The sequence below is a fragment of the Sorex araneus genome, chromosome 2 (assembly GCF_027595985.1).
Source record: "Sorex araneus isolate mSorAra2 chromosome 2, mSorAra2.pri, whole genome shotgun sequence".
NCBI lineage: Eukaryota > Metazoa > Chordata > Mammalia > Eulipotyphla > Soricidae > Sorex > Sorex araneus.
The window spans coordinates 156,388,916-156,397,028 of NC_073303.1; the positions used below are offsets into that span (position 1 = coordinate 156,388,916).

Consider the following 8,113-nt stretch of genomic DNA (forward strand, 5'->3'; position numbering starts at 1 on the left):
ACAAAAGCCAAAGACAGAGACAGAATACTAAATACAGTAAGACCAGGGAAGGAACTTTCTTTTGGGGGTGGGTGGTATGTGGTGTCATATACTGTTTCTCTGGGTTTACACCTGGCTCTGCAGTAAGGCCCTCTCCTGGTCAGCTCAGGGACTATTTAGGGTCCTTCAGTAAAAGCAGGCCAGCTGCATGCAAAGTAAATGCCTTATTCAGTATAGCGTCTCTGGCTCTACAGAAAGAATTTATACATAAAAGATCACTCTTAAAATGCACAACAAGCCTATTAAAAAAGACTCCGGACCAGAAGTGAATGGTGGCATAATAAAAACAAATAAACAAAAAGTTCATGAAATAAACACCTTAACAAGAATATCCAACAAGATAATAATTCAGGTTTGATAAAAATACTACAACTATTCATGGAACGTAAAGATTTAGAAAGTTTGTTGTTTCAAAATCAGATTTGTAACAATCACTAGGAGCTCTTATATTTATTTTATTTTTTGTACTGGGAGCCACACTCAGCGAAGCTCAGGGCTTTCTCTGGGATCAGTGCTAGGGATCCCTCTTGGTGGGGATGGGAAGAACGCAACGTAGTGCCAGGGATCAAACCCAGATCCATCATATGTAAGAGAAGTACCTTATCCGTTATACCATCTCTCTAGCCCCTAAAGGAGCTCTTTCAGAAGACAAGGATCCTCTTCTGGTTCATAAGCATGATGATCGTGTGTTCACACATTTGTGCGACGTATCCCTTAAATCTTGTTATTCATTTGACACATTACTATATGGTGTGAAAAGAAAACAGAAAAAGAGGAGACAAACTTCACATTCTGAACTTCTAAAACCTGCAGTACATTTCCTCATTGTAACTGTTTCATTTAATGTCAGTAGTCTGCTTTCACCCATCAGGAGGCAGCAGGATCAAAAAACCCTTTGTTTTGAAGACTACAAGATACACCTCTGAATAGTCATAGTAAACACAGGTTTAAAGTCAAAGGTTCAAAACTATCATTTTGTTTTGTTTTGTTTTATTTTGGGTCCCACTTTGTGGTGCTCAGGCCAAGGACAGACTCTGCACTCAGGAATCCTCCAGATGGTGCTCAGGATCCCATAAGTGCAAGGAACTTATTCAAACCACTTGCAGAAGTGCATCAACTCCGGAAAAATCACTTTATGTATAAAAATGTTCCCTAAAATATCTGGGGTAGTCATTTTTATGTACATGACCATTGAGAAAATCTCATACTCCTAATCATAAATAAATTGTTACACATAAGTTCATCTTAGAAGGAAGGGAATTAGGAATCCTTAGAATAACAACAAATTCAAAACACATTAATACATTTTATCACAGAGGAAGGCTTTTACTGCTAGATCAAGTGAACTGTTTTAAAGTCTCTTTAATGCTATAATTTTATAATATATAGGTCTTTGCTTTGTTTAGAAGCAAGTAGAATATTATAAATACTTAGACTAATTGAAGCAGATTTTTAATCATGTCAAATTTTCCAACAGAGATCTTTATGAAAGCATTTGTTCAGTCTTATAAAATTCTTTGTTCTTTGGAAAGCAGGGTCAATTTATAAAGCATGATTTTATTGTCCCTTAAATTTTACATTTAATGTTTATATAAAGATAGATATATCTATCAATCTACCTATCTACGTATAGATATCTGCCTATCTACATATAGATATCTAGGTAGATAAATACCTAGGTACCTAGTAGATAGATTTGTGTGTGCTGTGAAAATTGTTTTCAGCAATTGTTATGTAAAAATTAGAAATATTTCTTTTTTGTTTGCAACATGATAATGAAAAACACAAAATAAAATGCAGTTTTCCTTGCCATTGCAATATATGAGGGAAAAATAATTTTCTCTTTAAATTAGGTCCACGGGCTTAGATATTTACTGTCTCTTAATGAGAGTAACAGGAGAAAAATCAGATAACTATATGTTTAGTGGCATATATATCTCCTATACACATGGCATAGAACTTCCTTGAAACTTCCTGAAATGGCCAAGATTTCACCTTACATACAGTCTTTTGCTATAAGCAAAGAAAGCTTAGTCCGAGGGGAAAACCAGGCCACAACCAGAAAAGGCACAGATAAAGGTTATATCTTCTTTAATTGTTTAAGTCTTTGCTTCCTCCACTGATAAGATTTTCTAGAGATTGCCATAAACCTCTTGGAGTAGAGAAATAGATTCTTTAAATAGAGATTCTGTTTTAAAAATGCAACTTTTCTTAATAAAAGACCAATTTCTAATCAGTTTTCAAAACTTTAACTTTGCAACAATCCCTTTGGCAAAAGTTATATTTTGGGTCCCAAATTGTATGATTTTTTTTTAGCAAACAATCTCAAGAGCATCATTGGGCCATAGTTCCAGTCATGGTGCTAGTAAGGATGTTATTAACTCTACAACAAGAAAATATTTTCAATTTTATTTTATATCACATGAAAATGTTAAAAACAGCTTTACTCTGTTAAGAATCCTTAACTTTGCTATATTTTCAACATTCCCATATCATGAACTGATAAGTCATTAACACTTTGATGTCCTCTTTCATTCTCCTATCTTGAAAATCTAAGGTGTTTTACAAACCTTCAACTTTATTACATACATAATTCTCTCACCCCTACTAATTTTAGAGTATTTTTTCTACAACAAATTTGTGCTGTTTTTATATCTAATCATTTTGAGATAAATTACCAGAAAAAAGATTGTTTCATTGCGCAGAGAAAAGTGAAGACTCTTTGGTGTGGGTGAGACTACTTTAATTATGCAAGATACATCACAGATGATGGTTATCACAATAAAAAATGAAAGCTTTCAGTTAATCAGGAAGTGTTTAAAATAAGGCCTGTATTTCTTGCCTTTTATTTTTAATTATTATTATTATTTTTTATTTGGAAGCTACATATGGTGATATGTTGGTATTCCGGACTTACTCTTGGCTCTGTACAAAGGGATCATCTTGACTGGACTTGAGGAACCGTATCAGGTGCTGGGGATCAAACCCAGGTCAGTCATGTGAAAAGCAAATACTCTATCCACTGCACTTTGTCTCAGGCCTTGATTTCTTTTTTTAAACATATTTTTACTTTAATGTTCTTACAACGATGAGAAAGCCTCCAGTGCTTTATAATACTTAAATTAATGTCTCATATATTAACATCTCATATATTAAATTTCACATGAAAATATTAGCAGGCATTCAAGAAATTTGACTATCTATAAATAAAGGCATGTGGCTCACTTCTGTGACAGATACCATTTGAAAATTTTATGCACTAAGTTGAAACTGTGGGCTCAGGAAGAAAATTGATAAAACTTAAGTAATGTTCTTTAGAAAGTTATGCCTCTATAATTTCATATTCTATAACTAATATTAAAGATGCATATTATCAACAAGAAAGGTAAGACTTTTTATCAACATCCTCAATTAGTTTACATATAACTAGCTTTTCTAAAACCCAATATACCATTATTACCTCTTCTATAAGAAAGATATGTGTACATCTTAGAAATATTACTTGGATAATTACAGAAGTGAATAGTGAGTAAAGCTACACATTTGTGGACATTAGCAAAGGTAAAATGCTAACCTTTGAAGAGTCATTAGATTATTTGGGTGACATATTTTATCCTATAAACATTTTCAAGTATATTAAAATATTGGGCACAGTTATATTATAGGTCTTATCCTATGATTTGAATGGAAAATAAGTACCTGCTTAGGTCATCACATTCACAGAAGCTAAGTGATTTTTTTTCCAATAAATCTGAGAAAAGAAACTTGGCTAGAGGGTCTACATAAAACTTTGACTTTCTAGTTAAGTATTTGAAAAGAAGACTCTAATGATGAAAAATACAAAAGTAATATCAACCAAAATTATTTCATTTTTGCAATAAATTATAGGAATAAGAAAGTCTACTATTTAAAGATCAGCAACAACCATGAAGTAATCCTACCTTACAGCATAACTGGCATGCAGAGAGTTTACATTTTGTAAGGGGAAGATTTTAAAAATAGATTTTTCAAATATTTAAAAAATAAAAATGTTTACTCTTGAAAACTGTACCATGTAAAAATTAGTGATAGTATTACTAAGTAGATAGCCTGTAGAATACAATGCCTATCAAAGTCAAACTTTGTTGTAAGTATTATCTACAATTGACATGTGCTCTTATAAGAGCAAGGCATGAATCAACCCCATGAAATATTCATCTAATTGGATACATGCAGGTGATTATTTGTTCATCCTAGTTGTCCCAATTGGAACAAAATCTTGCTCCCTTAGCTTTAGAGTTTCTGTGAAATTGAATGAGGCATTTGGATACTTCCCTTGTTGCCAATTTAGCTTTCCTTTGTAGAAAAGCCAAACATCTGCTTCCCCCAAATATTATGTGGACAAAAGGTCCTACATGCAAAATGAAAAATATACTTAAAATAAATGCCTTTGTTTTACTGTTCCTCCTTTATCCCTCCAATTTTTATTATAATGCCACAATATGCACTATTATTAGAGATAGTTTTATGCATATATCGTCCCAACAACATACTAATCTCCAAAGTGCCTGCTGTCTTCCACCAAAGTCCCCAAAAACCCTGGCCCCTAGTAAGGTCAGTTCTGTAAACAAAGTCTCCAATTACACTGCCTTTGTGCACTTGTTGTTCCCTTATTATGCATCTTTATTTTATCTTTCACAGTTTTTTTATGGTAGTTTTTAAATTTTGAAAATCCTTTTTCATTAACTTTTTATATTATTGATTTTCCAAGGGTTTGGGGTTTCCCCCCTATATCTGTTTGTGATTTTTAGTTTCAAAGCACTGTGGACTGAAAGGATAGCTTTTGTGATTATAAATTATTGACTTTATGTACATATATTATGTGGCCCTGCATGTAATCTATGCTGGAGAATGTCTCCTGTGCACAGGTGAAGAATATATACTCAACTTTTGGAATAGAGGCCCCCCAGACAAAAATGTCTACTAGGATCTTCTCTTCTATTTCTTCCTTCAAAACCCCAGGGATGTCAGCTAAGAGGTTAAACTAATCTGGATAGTTGAATGAGTAAACAGAGGGTCTGAGAGGTTGATATGGGCCTGCTGATGATGGTGGAGATTGAATATAGAGGATGCTAGGACCCAACTTTCCCCTTTGGGGAAACTTTCCTAACTGATCTTCCCTTAAAATCCTCTGCATCAGTTGTGCGTTAGATCTCAGCATAGACCCTTTGTCCAAATAATATTTTGGGGAAGCAGATGTTTGGCTTTTCCACAAAGGAAAGCAGTTATTCAGCTTTTCTGTATCGCCCTCTCCATATTTATAGGAGGGTTATATGTTACTAGCTCATCTTTTCCTTTTTTGTCAATTAGCCTCAAAATTGATTATTTGTCAAGCTTTTGGAGAATGAAGAGGGGTTCAGGATTATTTTTATTGCTCCCTAAAGTCTCACTTCAGTATAGATAGTATTTCTGAGTGTTTTCTTCAATAAACGTCATGAACACACAAATCTCCTATCTATTCCCCAGGGAACCAGACCTATGACAGTTTGTCGTGGAAATGGTTAGAGGAAACTCACTGTGAAATGTATTTTTAGAATTGAATTCCCTCCTGGTTCCCTGCCACAGTAGCAATGCAGCTGTTAGAAGATTTTAAGGTGTTGAGTTGGCATACTAGTGAAAGTGAACGTGCCTTTGAGGTGAAGTATATTAAGCCTCAGAATTATGGGGAAATGTTATTATTGGAACTCTAAAATTAGTTGGTTGTTGCTCTGGGCAATAGATGCTTTACTAAAATAAAACAAAAAGACTGAAAACGATTTTATGCAAGAAAATTCTCACTTTAAAAGTTAAAAGATGTGACTGGCAATGTAAAAAGAAAATCTCATCTCCAACAAGTGTGCAAAAAATGTAGAGTACTAAAAAAAATAATACTCATAAAGATCCTAGATCTCCAGATTTGTTTGAGCTCTGCTCCATAAGTCAGGAAGGCACAGGAAATTATAATTTGACATTAGGTATTAGTCAATAACTATAAAATCTTGAGCAAAAGTTCTGTAACATTTTAAAGAAAATATTATATTTCTTTAATACTATGAGATAGCAGATCCTTTGCATAAGGAATATTTTACAAATATGGGAGTATTTTCTAGGAAAAAAGAATGCAGCAATACAGGAATTATACCACAATGGAGGTAAGGAATGTCTGGAGTGCAGGAAATCCTATAGAGTTTCTTAGAAATAATATTAGTCTCTGAAATTAAAGTCAAGAGAAAACTAAAACAAATAAAGGAGGGCCAAAATATTAAAAGATGTAAGTTTTTATCACACTATTAGTCATGCTGCATCACCAATTGAGTTTACTGCTTAAAGAAAAGGAAATAGAAAAAGAGTAGTGAAAAGAAATTATTAGAAAAATCAGGAATAATATCATGAAAGCAAATAGACTAAGAAAGACTAATTATTTTATGTGCTTACTCTTTATCTCTGTAATATGTATGTGTATGTATTAAAAACACATATCCATTTCTTTCCTCTTACTTTCTTATGTATGATAGAATGCACTGATTTTTGTTGAAGAAGAGAATAACTTTTTCACTATGGTTATAGATCTTTGTGACTGTGCGCCCTATAATAAAATAGAGCCTGAAAAGGGAAAAACAGTTAATGAAATCCAAAGTAGAATCAAGATGGAATGTCACTATGTCACTGCTTCCTTAATAGACTGGCTAAAATAAAGCAGAAATCATGAATATAAATGGTGATAAGTATGTGGAACAACTAAAAATCTTTTATATTTTGCTTTTGGGGATGCAAGATAAAGCAGTCTCTTTTGAATACAACTCCAGGTGTTTTCATGAAAATTTTATAGCAGCATTATTAAAAACTACTCTTCTAATTTTTTGACATCTGAATATATATATATACATATACACAATTCTGTTTAGAAGTAAATATGATGGTTTACCACAACAAAATAGATAATTTTCAAGAATATTACAGTACGTAAAATAAGCTAGATTTAGATACACTAGAAGTGACTAGTGTATCTAAAAATATTCTTTTAAATCACTCTCTACATGTTTTTATTAGTTTCCTATTTCACTTATCCCATGTCACCACAAACATAATGACTGAAAATAGCATATATTTATCATCTTTCAGTTCTTTTGGTTAGAAATTCAAATTGTGACTTCACTGAATTAATACGAAGGTGTTACCAGGGCTAGTTTGATCTCTGGAAGCTTCTGTCATAGTCCATTTTCTTGCTTTGACTAGGTTACCCATATCAGAATATTCCAAATACTTTTCTCCTTAGGTTTTTTACATTAATCATACCTAATAAATCATTTTACTATGTAAAGTAAAATAAGCACAGTTTCAAAAATCAATACAAACATACTAGGGGTTAAGGGATGTGATTCTGCCTACCACACCCTAGCATAATGCTTCCTAGTGCATTAAGTGACCAAAGAGCTAAGTTCACAGCAGAAATGTTTCATATGAAAATTTTATTTCCCAAAGGAAACATAATCAAAACATCTTTCTAAAATTGTTTCAAATATATTTTTTCCTCAGAATATATACTTTAGAAGTAAAAACCTTCAACATACCTATTCAATTAAGTAAATGCATATAAATTAAGAAATTATTTAAGGAGTTGGATGAGTAGCACAGTGTGTAGGGCATTTGCCTTGCACACAGCCACCTGGTTCGATTCCCAGCATCCCATATGGTCCTCTGAGCACTGCCAGGGGCAATTCCTGAGTGCAGAGCCAGGAGTGACGTTTGTGCATCGCTGGGTGTGACCCAAAAAGAAAAGAAAAAAGAAATCATTTAAATTGATTTGAGTTAATGAAGAGACACTTATTCCTAAGTAACTGACTAATGTGTTAAAGATACAATTTGGTTCTGTAAGACTCAATGAACACAAAGAGAGATAAGGATAACTCAGATACACTCAAAAGATAGCTTATAAATCTTCCCTGAATATACGTAATGTAATTTATTTTATCCCAACCATGTGATGATAAATTCACTAATTATAGATTAATAATTTTGAATGTTTTTCTTATTTTAAAACAGCAATTAAATAATT

General features: G+C 32.8%; 1 non-coding gene across 1 annotated transcript; it reads left to right on the forward strand.

The window, feature by feature from the left end:
• The first annotated feature begins 693 nt into the window (after window positions 1–693).
• LOC129402621 (small nucleolar RNA U13) lies at window positions 694–797 on the forward strand. The gene has a single exon (XR_008628736.1). It is a non-coding gene; the product is annotated as a small nucleolar RNA U13 (small nucleolar RNA).
• Window positions 798–8,113: the final 7,316 nt, after the last annotated feature.